We start from the raw sequence: 21,218 nt of genomic DNA on the forward strand, positions 1-21,218 counted from the left end.
TTTTTTTTTTTTTTTTTTTTTATGAGTTTCTGTCAATCTCTTGACAGTGAACCTTTGTTAATGCATCACAACATGAAATTCCAGAACCATGTCCCAAAACAGGTCATCTAATGTTTTAGAGTTTTTTCCAGTTAACTAACAGGGGGGATCCAGTTTTGAGGTTAATAAAAAGCTGAAAGTCTTTCTTGAGACTTACACCTAGGAAAAGTTTCTGCAGTGATTTTCATAGAATTTATTAGCATTTCTCTTCTAATTCTTTAATTAAAAAGATTTGTCAACATTGTTAAGATCATCAAAATGAGAGTAAGGAGGGGACAGTAAGGAGGAAAACAATCCCACAAAAATACCACCAAGAAAGTAAATTAACTTCCACATTACCATATTAATAACTAGAGATCAAGGACTCCACAGGTTTGCAAGTCTGTGCATATGTCATCTTTGGAGCCTTTGAAACTTCATGGTTTCCCACTAGTACTGTATTTCATTATCCTTTTTTAAATCAGTATTGCTAGGAGGTTCAAGTAACTTTGCAATTGGGAAGACACCCTTCCTCTCAGGTACTTTCAGAATCTATTTCAACAAACCTGGGGTATTCCTCATATTATATACAGATTCCTAGGTACAGATGCTCTATCTACATCATATAGGCCTTTAATATGTGCAAAACCAGTGGGATTATAGATTGTCTCTCTGTTAGTTTCTCAAGATACCATCTTCAGACTGAGTCAGTTGAATAGATATTAATTTACACATCAAGAAAAGTGGCTTTGTCATATAAATTAGTCATCCCTTTTTCTACATTCAGAAAACTATTATGGTGCAAAATACTGTCCATCATGCTGAGATTGACACTGAGGATGAAATGTTCTGTAAATTTTTAGAGTAAGGACAGTGTAATTGTTCCAAGAAGCTACATCAGTATTGAGGTTTAACTAATAAGACTGTAAAATGAGGATTACTTAATAATAAGTGTCTCATTCCATAACTGAAACAGGAGCCTATTGATTCCGTTATTGTTTTGTTATTTGTGGGACACTTCACTCAAAGCACTAAATTATATTTGTATAGTTCATACAGCTCTATTATTTGTGTATTTCACGACTTACATGAAATTAAATCAAAGATGTTCCCAGAAAAATAGCAACCACCAGTTTGGCTAGTAGTAGCTAATGCTGACCAGAAAGAAAGCAGATCAAGGGGACACAGAGAACTCTTTCACCAACAAGGGTCTACTCAGCGTTCACAACACAGCTCTCTGCTGCTTCCCTTCTGTCTTTCCATTGTGTGTTAAGGCTAGAGCAGGCACTTTCTAATGGCAGGTACATGCTCCTGAAGTTAAGGCAGTATTGAAAAACACCAGGGAATTGGTCCATGCTGATATCAAAAAGCTACCTTGGGCAGGAGGTGTACAGAGCAAGCCCAGGCTTGCCTCACATTTAGCTGCTCTTGCCACTTAATTTGGAGAACTGCAGGTTTTCAAGCAATGGGTCAGAAAAGCAGAGAGACTGGTTTGGGAGTTGAATGGTTTAAATAAAATAGGTACTAGGGATCGCAGATACAGGATGTGACTCAAATTGCATAATGTCAAATGTGCACATATATACACAAGCGCTAGAAAAGCACTGACACTTACTTGGGCTGACACAGGTCTGTGTTTTAGAAATTCAAGAAAGGCTATTATAAATAAGTCATCGTTCACCTTTACGTTCTCCAGCTTGTCTTGCTCTCACCTGGAGTATTTTAGCCACATGGTTATCCTGCCAGTAGGTAAACTTCCACAGCTTCCACATATGCATATTGAGAACAGGGCTATCTATCCTCCTTGTTCAGGAAGACAGAGTTGTTCATGACTTACACATTTGGTCTTTTGTTCCATATTTTAAACCAAAATAAAAAGAAGAGGGAATATTGCTCTCCAAAGCTAATAGTGATGAGAACTGCCACACAAACATGTTCACTTAAAACTACTGCATCTCCAGCAGTGGCCAGCAGATGCTGGGGAAATGAGTAAAAGAGAAAAAAGCACAAGATCTCCTTTCTTCCTTAATGCACTCATCTTTTTTTTCTGGGTATCAGCAGTTACAGACTTAAACTTTATCAGTGCTGCAACGTAGTATCTGTTCTCATATTGATGCTTTTCATGTGGAATCATAACTGCTCGGATCCATTCCCTAAATCCCATTTTGCTAATAACAGATACAGATTTGGTTTGGATCAAATGGCCGCAATCAGGTGGTTTTATAAGCAGAAAGTTCTGACCCCATCTTTGTTAACAAAACGCAGCAACAATCTAGTAATCTGACAGATCAAGATGTATTTCATAAATCAAGAGTAAAATGTCTTCATTCCCTGCTGCATGCTAAACTCCTAGTGCCCGAACCCGAGGTGAAATCCTGGTCGTATTGAATTTAATAACAATACTCCCATGGACTTCTGTGGGTCCAGGTTTTCACTCCCTGAAGCCACAGGGGTTTTGAAACACTGGTTTTGGCATACAGAGAAAAGCAATAAGAACTTCATATATTTGGCTTTTCTTTTACAGTAATTCTAAGCACAGTTATTATATATATTTTCTTAGAATCAATTATAGTCTCTTCTACTTTCCTTAACTATTGACCATGATGCAATAGATGTATTATTTCGAGTAATAAATAAAAATCTCATACCTACTTATTGACAATGTGCTAAGTTAGATACCTTTTAGGCAATTCTCCAGCTTGAAAGACCAAGTGTTAACGGAGTGAACGCTAGACATCTCAATACTGCAGGCTGTTATCATTTTGAAAATAAAGGTATATATTAATCTGCTAATCACTAATCCCTGAAACCCCTAACTGCAATATTGGCAGATATTCTTAAAAAGTATTTCCAAGCTTGCATGACTGTTGTTGAATTTATTTAATGAATCATCTGTCACATAAATGGCTAGTTAGTAAAATGAAGTCATTAGCAGAGAAGTTAAATGAAGAAATAAATCTCAAGCTCAAGACCATTGAAATGTTGTCATCCTTTCCCATCCAAAGCCACTAGAAAAGCTTACACTTAAGAAATATGGCTGCATTTTGAAAGCCTTTCACATTATGGGAATTGTGTACGGTTTCATCCATTTTCTGTTATATCATACTGAACAATGGTTTCATTTATTACATTAAAATACATGCAGTACATTACAAAAATACAGTTGTCAAAATCTGAGCCTCATTTTCCACTTGCCTTCTACTTGAACCACTTGTTATTCCCTTTAAGATAATTTTGAGAACTATTCTTGTATGTGCTTTTGAACTATTTTATTCATTATTGATCTGTACCTTTGGGACTTACATATCTTTAGATCTGTGTTTAATTTCTGTTAATGTTTGTTCCAACTCTTCTGTGATATCTAATCATGGTGGATATCCAGTAGATAGATAGAGATATTTTTATTTTTTTTTTAATTCCCTCAATATTTTGACCAATAGCATGCTACAAAACACTTGAAATCAGTTTAACTTTTTAGGCTAAAACTGGGACTGCAATTGCTTCAATTTCCTCTTATGTTAATAAATTAGAGTATCTTGTTGAAAGAAGTAGGAAACAGATGGACACTTTGTCAAAGTGTGAAGCTCAATGATTTTGGTGATACCATATGTGTGTACATGTGTATATATATATAGATCTATCTGAATAACAACATTTTTAACCTCTAATACTCCAACTACTTTATATAGTAATCACAATTTTTTTCTTTTCCACACATAAAAAATGTTGACTTATTGGAGGAAAAAAATAACTGACAAGCTCTCTCAGTATGCTCATGCCAGAACCCAGAACTGAACCTTTTTCTCCCAAGTTTCAGTCCAAACCTCTGCAGACTGGAAAGCCAGCAAGAACATAGTGTTCCTGTTAAGCACTGATACTGAAAATATCCCCCCACCAAAATTATATAAAAACATAAATCATAAATTTACCTTTTTAGACCCGAGCAGTTTATCTCTGATTTACCTCATAATGCATCAAACATATTAATGGTGTTTTAACTGAGATAATGTGGGAGTTAGAATAACACTACCCAGCATTTAGCCCGCTAATGGCTTCTTAATTACTAAACTGCTGTAGGCTGCATGGGTAGCTGCACTGCAATGCTCATAGCTCCTTTTATCCCACTTTAGCTTTTCAGTATTAATGACTGTTTTAATCTCACCGTTATTTTGTTCAGCTCTTTGACAATTTCTTGGTTACTTATTTTCAGTATCTCAGTTACAGTGTTGATATTTATACTAATCAGTCTCTTCTAGCATCTGCAGTTTCAGTTTGGAGCTGATTCAGGAAAAGGCCACGAAATCATAGCACTGCTGTTTCTATAATATTCTGCTATATGGATGCATATAACTCTACTTCTGAGCTTTTAAAGATGTATATGTAAGGTCTCTTACTGTCATTTTGAGGAAAAAAAATATAAATCTCAAGCCACATTTGTGTTCATGATATACAAACAATTCTGTTTCCTTCCTCTGCTTCTGTGAGCATACAGTATTTCTTCCTCGTAACTGTGATAAAAGAAAGCTTCAAAGTTCGAAAGAAATAAACAGAGATATTGGTTCCTCTGATTTAACATCTTGTATCTATCCAGTTTGCTTTTGGACCACTATCATCTGATACAGATATCATCCTTAAAACATCATGGCCTGCTTATTCTCTCTCTCAATCTCTCATTTTTCCATGATATAAATCAGAAACATCTCAACCCAAGTCAAGTGAGTCACTCTTCTATAAAAGCATGTTAAGAATCACAAAATACAATCACCACCTCAAATATCTATTTCTTCTATTCAGGAAACAAGTAAGATCATAGATAACACAATATAACAAATATTAGTAGTTTAGCATGGCAGCATATTCAAATGCTTGAAACCAGTAAGAGAAGCAAAAATCAAGAGACAGTTTCCCACTGATCTTCCACAGCAGCAGTATTCAGATACAGGAACCAGCAGTAAAAGTGTCTCTGATGTCATACATCAGGAGCAGAAGTCATGAATAAAAAGGACTTGTTTACCTAGCAAGGCCCAGACTATCAACAGAGATCAAAGCTTTGCTTCCCGATAAGAAATGGATTGAAAATCACCCCAATATAAGCACTAGCTCAAGCTAAGCAGCTGTGTCCAATAGGTAAAATTGAACATGCTGTGGGTATCCAGCCCAACTTTGAAGGACTGCATATGTGCCTGTGGGTCAAAATACACCCAAGAGTTCCCGTAGCAAGCACTGATTTCCAGCTTTTGTCATATCTCACTGCTGTTATTTTATTCTGTAATTACCTCAACTATGCATCAGGCAAAGAAAACCGCTCACCTTAAGAGATGCAAACCCAATCATTTTCATTATTTGCAGTTCTTAGTCTGCTTTTTGTGCTGCTGTGGCAAAGGTTATAGTATTCTGCAGTCTCTCACTCCTAATAAAATAATCAAGGCGAGATGATAACTTACTGTTCTGATGCTTTGTGCCCACTAATGGATGCCTGCAAGGATGGAAGGAAGGTTCTCTGCTATTGATTTCAAGATCAAACCTATTGCAGGTGAAATTCAGATCTTGTTCACTATCATTGCAAAATTTTTTGGGGAGCGTGTTTCCATCAAGTCATTGAATTCAAGTCTGACCTTTTGTGTACATCCTGCGAGTGTGAAACTGAGACCATACCAGTAACAGCTCCCAACTGAAAGCAGCTGTAGGGCAACTGGTTTAACGCTTAGTCATTACCTTACTGTAATTATAGCGATGGCATGTAATAAAGTCAACCCAAAGCAACTATACCAACGCTAATGTTCTCTAAACAAAGAACTTTTGATAAGAGGAAGTCACACCAGAATAAGCCAAATCAGGTTCCTGGAGGACCAGAGTGCATAGTGGAGACTTAAGATGTGCAAGTTTGAGGATCAAGTGCATGTGGTTAAAAAGATACTTAGAATTTCTGACCTATTTTGCATACAAAATAGGCTGTCTACATGACTGGGAGAGGCTTGTTTAGATGACTTCATAAATTTAAACTAAGGGGGTACGAATTCGTTATCACAAAGCCTGAACAGAACCTTCACTGCCAATTCAGCAGATTTTTTAAACAGGAATGAACTAAATACCAAAGCAAGAAGAGCTCATCTGAGTCTGTGTCAGCAGCAGAATTGGATGATAGCAGCAAACTATTCTTATGGGGAAAGGAATTGGCTTTGTTTTCTGCAGAGTTCTCATCTTTAAGATAATGTAGGCCTTGCTATTTTAGAAGTCTTGGAAAAGAGGACCAAGATATTTTTCCCTATTCTATTAAAACAAATTCACATTAGTAGCATTAAAAAATATGTTACACTTATGTTAACCTTGCTGATTTAGGCTAAAGTAATTAACTTTTTTTTCTAATGCCTTGACATGGTTAAAGTCAGTCTAACAAAGAATTGCATGCTCTGTGGCAGCTGCATCTTTCCTTGAGCATTTTTGAAAACGTTATTTTAATAACAGGTGTAGAAATTTGCATCCTGTCCAGAAGGCTTGGAAACAGTGAACAAGAATATGGTTCCCACAGGGCTTCCTAGATGGGAATTTTTCAGTATCTGTACTCTGCTAATTCTTTAATATCTGTATTTACAATACATTTTTACTTCTCTCAGATACCACTACAGGAAGATGCAAGAAACTTCAGAGTGATCCTACAGCACATTTACTTCATTCAACGGAATCCAATAATCCTTTAGTGCTCCCTAATAGAAATCAATCTATTTTGCTGACACCTGACTTCTATGAACAATATAACATGTTATTGTGGCTGTCATTTAACCATTCTCCTACTTCTAATGCTGCATGTCAAACGCTAAAATATGCAGGGCTTCTTACAGAGTTGGCATAACCTTCATGCAGACTTCCCATTTAATTGAATGCAAAACTTGCACCCAGCTCTGTGTGTGCTCTCCCCTCTTCTATCAGCCCAGCAGCAGCTTGCTGAATGTAAAATTCTCCCCACAGTTGTTTCACTTAAAATTTGTATTCATGTAGAACATTTGTTCTGTTGTAAATGTTGAAACCCCAGTTCCGGGACATGAAGATCATTTTGGGTCTATTATGTACTTCCTGAATGCTTCCCTCACCATCCCTTCTAAGTCAATTTAGCGCCCATTAAGGGTGGCAGATTGACCGAGACTTATGGTTGCTCTTCATTCCCCAGGAGCTCCAGAAGAGGTAACTGCATTGCAAACTCCTACCTACAGGTGCCAAACCGTGTCCGTCACGAGCTGGTGGAAACTAAAGAAGTCACTAGAGGTGGTTTATGTGGCGTGAACCCAGGATCATTAGTCTTCCTGCAGCTACGGCTACAATGCGTCAGCTGTACTACAGACTAGAGTAAAACAACCCATTTTTAGCACCCAGGCCATACAAACATAACTCTTTTTGTCATTATGGACCAAGACAGGCAACCCAGGAGTGAAAGGCTTTGTATTCTGTTATGAACTCTGAATTACCCTGGTCCCTGGGAGCAACCTTTGGCTTAGTTTTCCTGAATCACACAGCTTGGGATAAATGGTCAGCTGGGTCATTTATTGTAACGCAAGTCAGATTTAACTAGGCTGTAGATGCTTAAAATGTTAGCAGGCACTGCTATGCTCAGGGGATTCGTGGTTTATCCATGAGGTATTGCTTTATAAGCACACAAAAGGGGTTGCAAACAGATACTGCTGCAGTGAAAAATCTACATACAGCAAATCGCTGTCACAGCTTGTACTGCTGAGAGATCTTTTGCAAATCATAGTGAATAAAATAAGATTTTCTTAATGTAGGCTACTTCATCATCTGTTTTACACCAAAGCCTTCATGTTCTACCTCACATAGTTTATCCTCTCTTGCTGACAAAGAGAAATAAAGGGATGAGACAGTCATGTAGAGATGCTGCAACAGAACCAGATGGTCTGACTCTCCCAGGTCTTGGCATTGTGTCTCTTTCTATAACTTTGGTATTTTTGTCTTCCCCCACCTCTTTGGTCCCATCTGCACCCTCCCCCTCTGTCTCTTTGTCTGTCACGGAATTTTTTAGTTTGTCTTCCCCAGGAAGAGATGCTTATATTGTCATGTTCCTTACAGTGAACTAAATGCACTGGACAACAAAGCCGTGTTTGAAAAAGGGATGGGACTCCTCTGAATGTCATGACAATATGCTTAAGCAAATCATGACTGCTTCCTGTGAAGGGAAAGGCTCTGTGCTAGGCTTTCTTGTGAGTCTCCATGGGAGGGGGCCATGCAGAGGGACCCCTGGGGCTGTTCACAGGCACTCAAGGTGCATGGAAATACCCCTAAAGGAGTGCATGTGATGTTGCTGCTGTGATGAGGACTCAGCTACAAACTGTAGGAAACCAGACCTCAACAGGCCTTGTTGATCATCTCCCACTCACTTTGAAAATTTTTTTACACAGCTTTTACCCTCCACATTTTCCTTACTGTGCATTGCTGGCGATCCTTACATGTCTTCCCATCCATCTCCCAGCCAGGCTAGATCTCATCTCTCATGTAGCTGTTGATCCCCTCCTGCAAACCCCTTCTCACACACCTGTCAAGAACAAGAGGAGGTGAAAAAAATGAACGTGGGCAGGGCAAATGGAATTACTTTCTCTTTGCTCTCACCCAGCATGTATTACAAAAAACCCCCCACATAAAACTATTATTGCATTGCTTTCACTGCCAGCCAGCACCTGACTTCAGTGAGCAGGCACCTCTGCATCAGTTGATGATCTGATACTCAGACCAATGGCCATAAAAAAACTCCCAACTTTATTCTTCGCTTCAGTTGAAAAGAATGTTTTAAAAGTAAAGTAGGCTGGTTTTAGCTGCATAACAAACAGTTTATATCAGAAAATCACTAGATTAATTTCCATCATTCAAAGGTCATTGCACTTAACTATAATTTATAAAGGAGTTTGTTTATATATTCAAATATATACTCTATATTTAAATTTATTTTTTATTAAATTCTGCCTTTGTATGAATATTATTGTGTATCAAGGATAGGCTCTCTTTGAACTCTCTAGCCCTTACACTCAGATTGAAATTAGTGTTTTGCTTTTAATTCTCCTTCTGCTTTTACTGCTTTCAGGGAACAATAGGGAAGCCCTCTTGTAATTAATTTACCACCTGAAGACACTAAATAAAAGTTGCAGGACCTCATTTATTAAATGTCTCCATAAGACTGAAAACATTAGGCAGCCAGTCGAGGTTGTGTTTTTATTAAATATTTTAATCAGTGAAATTAGAGCATTTATCCAAACAAACATAAGGGAATCCAACATAAACCAGCTTACTTACTGGTAACTGCTTTAAGTGGGGTATGGAATGTTGACCTCCTATGCTTGTTCAAAGCATTACACTATATTAATTTCACTTTCAATACCCATTATTTTACCAAGCTTTTTGGTAAATTATCTGTTGTGTGTTATTTCCTTTATATTATACCTTTTACTAAAGCATTTTGGCACACTTAGAGTAAAGCTAGGGAAAGAAAATAAACTTGCCCAAAGGGAAGTATCCCATGTTCTGGATGCTCCAGTTTGTTTCAGGCTCTGCTGCTGACCCAAGACCATTTCCCACAGTAACCTCCACACTGAGCTTATGAGGTCAGATGCTGTACCAGGTGCATTTTCTGTCTCTGGGCAAACCAGTTTCTTATCGTGAAGAGCAGAGACCATATATCAAGCAGAAATTACATCAGCTGGAAGTTCTCTATTACACAAAATTTGAGGTTTATCCTTCTTAATCTCAGCACAGGATTTTTACATTTAGAACTGTCTACTGATGTCACTGTTGTGGTTTTTAAGTGCACAAGATCACTCTTGTCTCTTACCTCATCAGCTCCTGCTTGATGATGATGATGAGTGGCCTGTTCACATGAGGACTTGGGGTAAAGGCTCTTTGGCTGCAAGAAAATCAGAAGATATGTACTGAACAGAGCTCATTGTCATGGAGAATTTTTGGTCTACATGATTTTTCACACTTTAAAATTTGGTTCCCTTTTAATTCCTAACATACAATATTTTTAGATGTCCCACAAAACAGACGATCTGTACAACATTCCTTTTGGAAACACATTAACACACAGTTTCTAAAATGAATTTGTTCCCTCAAACCTAAGCAGCTGCTGACTGAAAAATAATTCATAGTCAGTTTGAGTATAGCCTTCACCTACAGAGAAACAAGCATAACAAAAAGGCTGAGATGATAAAAACTATGTTTACTTAAAAGGCTTTATTCTTTAAAATATGATTGACATAACCTAACAGGATACTGTAGACTATTATCATGGTTCAATTGTCAAATAAATTGCGTTGATGTAAATTAAATGCTGGTTTTACTTTTTTTTCCTTAGAAGAAATTTTCACCCCTCTTCAAATTTTCCCATGAGTTCATCCCATGAAAAAAAGATATTTTTCAAAGGCATGGTTGTTAATGTTTATGAAACATCAATGTTCCTGGTGAAACACTTCGAGTTTTTTCCAACATCTCTGTTTTCAAGCTGAACACAAGAAATATTGCTGAGCTCCAAGTTCTATCATCTCAGATGCACCTCTCTGACAGCGTGGAGAATGGCTCCATAAGAAACAAGTGACTTCCCAGCTCACTGGATATAAAGCAAATACCAAAGATCAGGTGGACAATAATGTGGCCATCAGTCCCAAGGTATTTTTTTAATAGCATTGGCAGTTAAGCATAAGTACATATGAAAATTTCTGCCAGGCTAAATATAACTTAAGATAAATGAGAGTAAACACTTATCCCTTTGAATGTCAGTGTAATGCAACTAGATTATTCTGCAGCTCTCATGGCAATGAACAACATGCCCAGAAAACCCAGCCTGGATCAGATTTGTTTGCTACATGTCCAGTGACCTAGAACAAGTGTTATGTTTGCTTTCACAAAAGCACTCATCCGTGGGAACACTGGTACAGGAGTGAACGCTCCAGGTGTCATGATATTGATTTGACTGAGTCTCTTAAAGCAAAGTTAGACCTCGCTCATGCTCTCGTGGTAGATGAATAAATGCAGTAAGCAAGTGAAAGAAAACCCACAAGGATGGGGACTCAAAACACTGAAGTTCAGTAACAGGGGAGGACAGCCAGACTCTGCCACTAATTTAGTTATTAATGGGTCATCATTTTGCAGACGTATTGAACATGCACCTGCATATAGCTAAGGGACATGTGATAGAGAAGGTTTTATACCACATAAATATACAAACCCAGTGTTTAAAACAACCTCTTTGAGACAGAGAAGAACATACAGAAGAAAATCACTAATGTGACATCTCTTCCTCGTTGGCTTGGCTATCTTTAATGGCTTGGCCTTCTATAAAATTTTTTTTTCAACTTTATCTTTCTGGCTGATAAATTAGGTGGCTAGGCTGAAAGCCAGCACTTGACTTCTGCACTATCGTACTGGGTCTGGCTGAGCTGGAATTGTTTTTCCCCTATAGCAGCCCTCACGGTGCTGTGTTTTACGCTGGGAGCTGGCAGGGTGTTGATAGCACCCTGGTGTTGTGGCTACTGCTGAGTGGCGCTTACCCAGCACCAAGGCTCTTTCCAACATTTCCCCCCTCAGTGGGACGGGGTGGGCAAGATCTTGGGAGGGGACACAGCCAGGACAGCTGACCCCAACTGACCAAAGGGATATCCCAGACCATGTGACGTCTGCTCAGGATAAAGCTGGGAGAAAAGGAGGAAGGGGCTGGGGTCACCCTTGGTCCTCCGAGGCAACCACTCTGCGTATGGGAGCCCTGATCCTGAGAAGTCCCGACAGCCCCTCTTCATGGGAAGGAGAGAATAAATCTGTTTTCTGTTTTTGCTTCTGCGTGCAGACCTTTGTTTCGCTTTGCTTATATTAAAACTGCTTTTGTTTTACCCACAAGGGTTGGTCTATCTTATTTTCTTTCCCCTCTTTGCTCTGTTGAGAAAACAAGGGGAAAGGGGGGGAAGTGATAGAGCAACTTGGTGGGTATCTGGCATTTAGCCAAGGTCAAACCACCACAACTATAAAAACTGATATTACATGTGCATCACCACATAAACATGTATACACATAAGCACATTCATATATGTTTGCGCCATTAAAAAAAACAACCAAACAAAAAACCTTTAAAATTCTAACACTGGCTATAGTAATATTGTAATTAAAATTGTTGAAAGAAAATGTCAGATATAAAACAATGGTATTTAAGCAAACTCACATAAGCTAACAAATTGATAATACAAACCCATATTTTGTTTGCATCAAAGCTGTGGCAATATGGCATCTACAATGGAAAGAAAAAAAAAATCCCAACATTTAATAGAAGACCTGGTAGTAATAGTAGGTGACCATCTTAGTTTTATTAATACAATAGTTGTTAATATCCTCGATACAGTCTTACAAAAACCACATCTCAGCCAGAAAGGACAATGGGATTGTAAAGATGTTTATAACTAGTCAGATTTATCAACATGCTCTTATTACGGTTATTATTTATTTTATCATTACAGTTCTACCTAATATATATAACTTAACCTGTCCTTCTATGTTTGGGTTCATTTATTTATGGCCACCATTTGTTGTGCCGGATTTGACTTTAAAACCTAATCCTAAAACAACGGTGATTGTAATTATTTTCATCCAAATCCAGTAGGATTGCTTGGGGGCTTAAACATATACTGGATAAGTGCTCAAAACGTTATGCTCTTCAGAGTAAATACCAATTGGTTTTGCTCGTTTATATGAAGCCCTCACATATATTGCATCTCTCAGAAGGAAGAAAAAAAAAAAAAAAAAAAAAAACACCTTTTCACTTTTTAAAGTGAACAGTAATTAAATTAAGAAATACTTAATTAAAATACTGTCTCCCATATGTTTTTGAAAACTAAACAAGCAAACATTATATCCATTTTTACTACCAGTAATAATAAATTTGTAAACTATTTTAGTAATAAATGAATGTTAATTCAGCTTTCCCAAATATGACCAAAGAATAGAAATTATCTTCATGAAAATAGAACCATCACAACCCATTCAGTAATACCAGCAATTTCATACTGATATGAATTTGTTTAAAAGGTGACCTAGACAATGAAGCAAGCATAATTACATTGGAAACAGCTAATTCAATAAAGTACTGATGTCAAAAGTAATAATTAGAGGAAATTTTAGTGCAACACTCATCTGCAGAAAGGATCATTTCGGAATAATGATATGGTTATGTAAAGAAATTTAAAATATAAAATGTCTGACAATGGTTGATTAAAAAATAGTACAAAAACTGGTTTTATTTTAATAAATTATTAAAAAAGTAAAAAAAACCCCAAGATTGCTATCATTAATATGACACTAGTGGTTTCAATGGAACAAAGAAAGCCTATTGAATTTGATAAAAGTATATGCTTTCTGGCTTGAAATGGTTAAGTATAATTAAGTTTCACCCAACTTGAGCATTAAAGAGAGTGCTCATGTTAAATTCGTATTATGTTTTCCAGAAGACAGCTGTCACTGCATAGCATTCACTGAAGAGTATCAATCATTCTCACTATGCCCGAGAAGGAGAACTCAGCTAGTGCATACAGCTACATTTCACCTGCTCACAATACAGAGGGTAAGCCTACCAACACATCTTTCATTTTTTTCTTTAGAAAATCAAGACTAGTTTAATATTAATTCAGTATCTTGATTCTCTGGTCCAGTACACTTATTGAGCCGAGGTCAGTATGGATAAAATATCCAGTAGCGCTCTACAGCAAAGGTCGTGCAACTCTGCCGACTCTTTAACCATAAAGGTGAAGTTCACCTGTCCAGCACACAGTGTCATTTTTAATCAACTTTCAACTGATCCAAGACAGGGTAACAAGCTCCTTCTTGGCCTTCAGAAATCTCATGCCATTCCAGACCAAATATAATGTGGCCTAAACTTTTTTTTTTTTTTTTAAATGGTGAGGTACTTTGAATTAAAAACAAAATTAAAAATATCAAAATAAATTGCTGTCTTGCATAAACTGTTCTCCCAGAGGGAAAACTGAGAGAGCATGAACAAACAAATCAGACTTTTGTACCATTGCTTATTGAACGATAATCTCACTCCTCAAGATTATCCAATTTTGAAACACTACCAACAGTTCTCCCCGAAAAAGTAAGCAACAGTCTCATATGGGAGCTCCTAAACATGTACACACATGTACAAGAAATATTCCTCTAACGCTGCCTGTTTCTTCCAGGTGAGGTCCATTCCAAGCACTTTGCATTTATCGCAGAAGCATTTGGCTTTCCCAACTGTAAGCACTTCCCAGAGTCATCTCTTTTGTCTGCTCCTCAGGCTGGAGGGAAGAATCCTGTGGGCAGATCCAGCCTCCTGGCTGTAACCTGGACCAGGAGGCTTTCATGCAGTTCTGAGAGGCGGTCAGACATTAGAGCAGTAACACCACAAGGTGTTATGAGGAGGAGCCTGTATCCTAACATAATAAGTTTTCTCCTTCGGTCTTTGCCCTTAAGCCACAAGCCACTCTGCTAACCTGTGAGCTTGGCCCTCCTCTAGGTCTGTAATAAGTGTCATCCCCAAACCCATTCTAAGCAAGTTTTCTTTCTGGCTTACTAAACCAGCTCCTTGACAGTGCTTATTCTCAGATGACATTTTTGTATCTTCTAGTCAACAACTTGCGCAGGTTTCTCAGCAGATTCCTGCTCTCCACACCTTATTGCCTGCTCCATTTCTAGTCGCCTTCCGCCTCTATAACAGGAAAGTAGGAAGAAGGGGTGAAAAAGCAGCAAGTGGTGAGGAAACTATTTAAAAGTTAAGTAGCTAAACTATCTGTCAAAAAAGATGTTACATATGTGACCTGTTCTAAGTTGAACTTTTCATAAACGTATAGATCCAGAAGAAAACAACGCACTAGTTTAATCAAGGATTAATATAAATTAGGGAAGGTAGATAAAGACTGGCATAAACTATATGGAGCACACACACAAGCAAGTATCATTTCCCTGTTTAAAAAACAGGGAAACTGAACTTGATTTTGCCTTGTGCATCATAGGTAATAACACCCTCTCGGGTCTGACAGCGGGAATCACTAGCAATCCAGTAAGAGGAAGAAATACTGCAGCTTGATTTTTCAGTTCCCACACTGAGCTGAAACACAAGCAGTTAGAAAAATCTCTGATTGACTTGTCAGCTGAGCCAATTTGATCTGGAAGTCACAGAGAAAGAAATGTATGGAAGCCTGCAATGTCATTTTTCCAGAGTCACTTTTTCTGACTACAAGCACACTTTAATTTGTCAGTCACAGTCTCTCGGTCCCACATAGATATTGTTTCCCTGGAGACGAATCTTTTAAATAGCAGTTCAAAACACCAACCAGATTGGAAGAGAAACTCAATTAAATAAAAAAAACATCTTGTTGCATTGGGGGTCTGTCCTAGTAAAAGATTCTGGAACATGTATTTCTAGTTTCCCTAGATGCATGTCTAGGCTTTTTTATTTATTTGTTATTTCTTAGCCACTTACTGCTTAGGTAAGCAGTAAGGTAAGGATAAGATAGGTAAGGATAAGCAAATTAAGATTTTAGCTGATAATTTGATTATATTGATGTTTGCTATTTTTTATTATTAGATGATGACTTGGATTAGTACTGCTTTTCAACCTTTATGTAATTTCATAGAATCATAGAATGGTTTGGGTTGGAAGAGACCTTAAAGACCATGTAGTTCCCACCCCCCCTGCCACGGGCAGGGACACTTCCACTAGCCCAGGTTGCTCACAGCCCCGTCCAACCTGGCCTGGAACACTGCCAGGGAGGGGGCAGCCACAGCTGCTCTGGGCAACCTGTGCCAGTGTCTCACCACCCTCACAGGGAAGAATCTCTTCCTTAGATCTAATCTAAATCTACCCTCTGTCAGTTTAAAAATTTTACCCCTCATCACCCTCCCTGATGCAGAGTCCCTCCCCACCTTTCCTGTAGCCCCTTTCAGCACTGGGAGGCCGCTATAAGGTCTTCCCGGAGCCTTCTCTTCTCCAGGCTGAACACCCCCAACTCTCTCAGCCTGTCCTCACAGGGGAGTTGCTCCAGTCCCCTGAGCATCTGTGTGGCCTCCTCGGGACCCACTCAAGCAGGTCCATGTTCCTCTCATGTTGGTGCCCCCAGAGCTGGACACAGCACTGCAGGGGGGGTCTCACAAGAGCAGAGTAGAGGGGGAGAATCCCCCCCCTTGCCCTGCTGGCCACACTTCTCTTTGTGCAGCCCAGCACACAGTTGGCTTTCTGGGCTGTGAGTGCACATTGCTGGCTCACAGGAAGTTTCCCATTCGCTAATATCCCCAAGTCCTTCTCCTTGGGGCTGCTCTCAATCCACTCCTCTCCCAGCCTGTATTTGTGCTTGGGGCTGCCCCAACCCATATGCAGTACCCTGCATTTGGACTTGTTGAACTTTGTGAGGTTTTCCTGGGTCCACCTCCCCAGCCTGTCCAGGTCCCTCTGGATGGCACATCCCTTCCATCCAGTGTGAGGGCAGCACCACACAGCTTGGGGTCATCAGTGAACTTGCTGACAGTGCACTCGATCCCACTATCCACGTCACCAAGAAAGATGATAAATAGTTCTGGTCCCAACACCAAACCCTGAGGAACAGCACTTGTCACTGCTCTCTTCTTGGACATCAAATCATTGACCACAATAGTCATTGAGTGCGGCCATCCTGACAATACTGTATACATCGAGTGGTCCGTCCATCAGATCCACACCTCTCCAATTTATAGACAAGGATGTCGTGCAGGACGGTGTCAAAAAGCTTTGCACAAGTCCAAGTAGATGACATGAGTTGCTCTTCCCTTATACACCATTGTTATAACCTGTCATAAAGGCCCACAGATTTGTCAGGCACAATTTTCCCTTAGTGAATCCATGTTGGCTGTCACCAACCACTTCCTTATCTTCCACGTGCCCTAGCACAGTTTCCAAGAGGATCTGCTCTGTGATCTTGCCAGGCACAGAAGTGAGACTGACTGGCCTGTAGCTCTCCAGGTCTTTTTTTCCTTTTTAAAAATTGAGGTTATGTTTCCCCTTTTCCAGTTAGCAGGAACTTAACTGAACTGCCACGAATTCTCAAATATGATGGATAGTGGCTGAATCAATTCCTCTACCAGTTCACTCGGGACCCATGGATGCATCTCATTAGGTCATATGGACTTGTGCACCTTCAGGTTCCTTAGATTGTCTCGTACCTTATCTTCTCCTACAATGGGAGGTTCTTCATTATCCCAGTTTCTGTCTTTACCTTCTGCTTCTTGGACAGTGCGGCTGGAGCACTTACTGGTGAAGACTGAGGCAAAAAAGTCGTTGAGTACCTCAGGCCTCTCCATATCCCAGGTAACCAGGTCTTCTGTTTCCTTAGAGAGAGAGCCCACGTTTTCCCTCATCTTTCTTTCATCACCGATGTACCTATAGAAGCTTTTCTTCTTGCCCTTGACATCCCCAGCCAGATTTAATTCTAATCAGGGCTTTGGCTTTCCTAATTTAATCCCTGGCCACTTGGACAAATTCTTTGTATTCTTTTCAGGCTACCTTTCCTTGCTTCCACTTTGTAGGCTTCCTTTTTGTGTTTGAGTCTGTCCAGGAGCTCCTTTTATTTTAAACCATTCACTTATTTATCGATAACTTCTTGACAATGGTTTTATTCATACGATGTTGTTTCTGCTATTTGAATGAGAACCTTTTAGAAGACAACAAAGTTATGGAATAGTTAACCTTAATTACATGGGTTTTAGACTGAACCCAGCTGAAGAATACTGTTGGACTGGAATCATCTAATCTAACGTCAAGAGATGTTGTATCAAGAGATCCCCAAACCACGTGATTCACTCTCAGAAATTCTCCAAAGTATTAATTTTGAGAAAACCTGAGATTTCGTATCATGTGATACAACTCAAACATAATTCTGTGTCTGCAAACATATAATTTCTATACATAGACACCATTCCCAATGATAGCTTTAAAGATATTATTTTTTATGAAGATGGATATGCTTACTCTTGAAATAGAGCTCTTTGGAATTTGAACCCCATTAATAAAAACTAAATTTTTCACTTCCAGTCAGCTGTGCTGCAGTTACCGATGGAAAGAAAACAGTAAATCACTTTCAGGCACTATTACTTGAAGCAATGATAGGCTGTTTCTAAAAGCTAAACTTCTGTAGCCATAAAAGCAAGTATAATTAAACCGTTCTTTTCATCACACATTCGAGTACAACGTTCTCCTTTACCTGTAATGTTAGCAAACTAAATTTGGTGCCGATTTCCCAAACAGATTTACAATAAACACATCTTACCAGTCCCAAGAAATAGTAAAATAGAAAATAATTAAAAAAAGAAGAAGATAAACTGAAAACCTAACCACTCTTTTTTCTTGCCATGGCATTTGATAAAATGTAGGATGTTCTACACTCCTGTGCTGGGCAACAAGTGCAGTCTCCCATGATTTGCTCACATCATGGATTAAAATCAGGTCTCCATATTGCTGAATAAAGATTTATTTGCACAAAGTAGACTGGGGACTAAATAGGAACAATGGTAAGCTTTTCCTTATGCCAGTTAGTCATGTAATCCACTTAATACTTGCTTTTAAAGCCTTGCCAAATCTACTATCTCTTAACATCACAAATGATCAGCACTGTTTGCTGTGGCATTTTGTTACACATTTGGTAGCCAACACTCATTCTCACTGTTGAGAAATGGATCTAAAGAAACACCAAATATACGGAGGATTCTCCCCTTCCTTGCACCAGACTAAAAATCAAGAAATAATTTCACCTTTGGGCTGACAGCCACAGTCGATACAGAATCACAGAATCGTCTAGGTTGGAAAGGACCTTGAAGATCATCCAGCCCAACCATCAACCTAACATTGACAGTTCCCAACTACACCAGATCCCTCAGCGCTATGTCAGCCCGATTCTTAAACACCTCCAGGGATGGGGACTCCACCACCTCCCTGGGCAGCCCATTCCAACACCTAACAGCCCCTTCTGTAAAGAAATACTTTCTGACATCCAGTCTAAACTTTCCCTGGCACAACTTGAGGCCATCACCTCTTGTCCTGTCGCTTACTACTTGGTTAAGGAGACTCATCCCCAGCTCTCTGCACCCCCCTTTCAGGGAGCTGTAGAGGGCGATGAGGTCTCCCCTCAGCCTCCTCTTCTCCAGACTAAACCCCTCCAGTTCCCTCAGCCGCTCTCCGTACGGCCTGTGCTCCAGACCCTGCACCAGTTCGTTAAATACGATACTGACAAATATAGATTGCAGTTTATCCGTGCAAAATTAGTGAAATGTCAACTATTTCTTCTCTATTGCACCACAGCAGATCACACACATTGAGGAAACACACTGCCTCATTGGCTTTTAAAAAGCAGAAAGAAATAGTATCACATGGCTTTGTTAATGCCAGTATTTATGGGAAGATGAAACATAAGAATCTGTAAGGACTGGTTTCCTTCAGAGATACTGTCAAGACAACAGAAAAAATTTAGTACTTAATCTTGAAAAAGAAAAAAAAATTGTATTTAATGCCAGTTTCTTTACATGACTGGACTATGGGTTTTCAAAGAAAATTTAGACCACTAAAAGGTTAAAACTTTGTACAGTGCCTAGCACAAAGCAAATTACAGATACAGGTAAGGATTTATATATTGCTTAGTTTGAATTGCTGAAATGAAGTGTTGGGTCTAAAGTTAAGAGCATTTGGTATTAATTGAATAATATTGAGAAAAGGGTGGAATTATGACAACAGTCTTGTGCTAAACATTTAGTAGAGAACAACGTATATAATGCAAACAATTTCTGTCTAGTAATTGCAATACCATCATTATGTTTATCGCTTCAACACAAGTAGAGTCAGTTCACCCACACACTCTAGATGAAAGTGTATTAAATGTAAGATAAATAGATTAATGGGACCTGACTTCACCATTTAAAAATAACCTAATTATTCTTCATATGAATGCTGATCTCCAAAAACAGCGTTTTAATGATTAAATCAGTTCTACTATTTTTATCATACATGTATGTTAAATTATTCCTGAAAACATTAAAATTACTTCCGGGGGGGTGGGAACTACATGGTCTTTAAGGTCTCTTCCAACCCAAACCATTCTATGATTCTATGAAATTACATAAAGGTTGAAAAGCAGTACTAATCCAAGTCATCATCTAATAATAAAAAATAGCAAACATCAATATAATCAAATTATCAGCTAAAATCTTAATTTGCTTATCCTTACCTATCTTATCCTTACCTTACTGCTTACCTAAGCAGTAAGTGGCTAAGAAATAACAAATAAATAAAAAAGCCTAGACATGCATCTAGGGAAACTAGAAATACATGTTCCAGAATCTTTTACTAGGACAGACCCCCAATGCAACAAGATGGTTTTTTTATTTAATTGAGTTTCTCTTCCAATCTGGTTGGTGTTTTGAACTGCTATTTAAAAGATTCGTCTCCAGGGAAACAATATCTATGTGGGACCGAGAGACTGTGACTGACAAATTAAAGTGTGCTTGTAGTCAGAAAAAGTGACTCTGGAAAAATGACATTGCAGGCTTCCATACATTTCTTTCTCTGTGACTTCCAGATCAAATTGGCTCAGCTGACAAGTCAATCAGAGATTTTTCTAACTGCTTGTGTTTCAGCTCAGTGTGGGAACTGAAAAATCAAGCTGCAGTATTTCTTCCTCTTACTGGATTGCTAGTGATTCCCGCTGTCAGACCCGAGAGGGTGTTATTACCTATGATGCACAAGGCAAAATCAAGTTCAGTTTCCCTGTTTTTTAAACAGGGAAATGATACTTGCTTGTGTGTGTGCTCCATATAGTTTATGCCAGTCTTTATCTACCTTCCCTAATTTATATTAATCCTTGATTAAACTAGTGCGTTGTTTTCTTCTGGATCTATACGTTTATGAAAAGTTCAACTTAGAACAGGTCACATATGTAACATCTTTTTTGACAGATAGTTTAGCTACTTAACTTTTAAATAGTTTCCTCACCACTTGCTGCTTTTTCACCCCTTCTTCCTACTTTCCTGTTATAGAGGCGGAAGGCGACTAGAAATGGAGCAGGCAATAAGGTGTGGAGAGCAGGAATCTGCTGAGAAACCTGCGCAAGTTGTTGACTAGAAGATACAAAAATGTCATCTGAGAATAAGCACTGTCAAGGAGCTGGTTTAGT

General features: G+C 38.7%; 1 long non-coding RNA gene across 2 annotated transcripts in view; it reads right to left on the minus strand.

The window, feature by feature from the left end:
- Positions 1–21,218, minus strand: part of LOC113482443 — a 32,010-nt gene that overhangs the window by 679 nt on the left and 10,113 nt on the right. Inside the window, exons 2-4 of one of the 2 annotated variants that reach the window (XR_003398848.1) lie at positions 12,248–12,286; positions 9,845–9,916; positions 8,449–8,557 (exon numbers count right to left, since the gene is read on the minus strand). This is a non-coding gene — a long non-coding RNA (uncharacterized LOC113482443). Of the gene's footprint in view, positions 1–8,300; positions 8,558–9,844; positions 9,917–12,247; positions 12,287–21,218 lie in introns of those variants that run through there. The other variant, XR_003398847.1, reaches the window with a different exon arrangement.

Source organism: Athene cunicularia, assembly GCF_003259725.1.
Source record: "Athene cunicularia isolate RWA chromosome 7 unlocalized genomic scaffold, athCun1 chr7_part1, whole genome shotgun sequence".
In the NCBI taxonomy this organism is placed as follows: domain Eukaryota; kingdom Metazoa; phylum Chordata; class Aves; order Strigiformes; family Strigidae; genus Athene; species Athene cunicularia.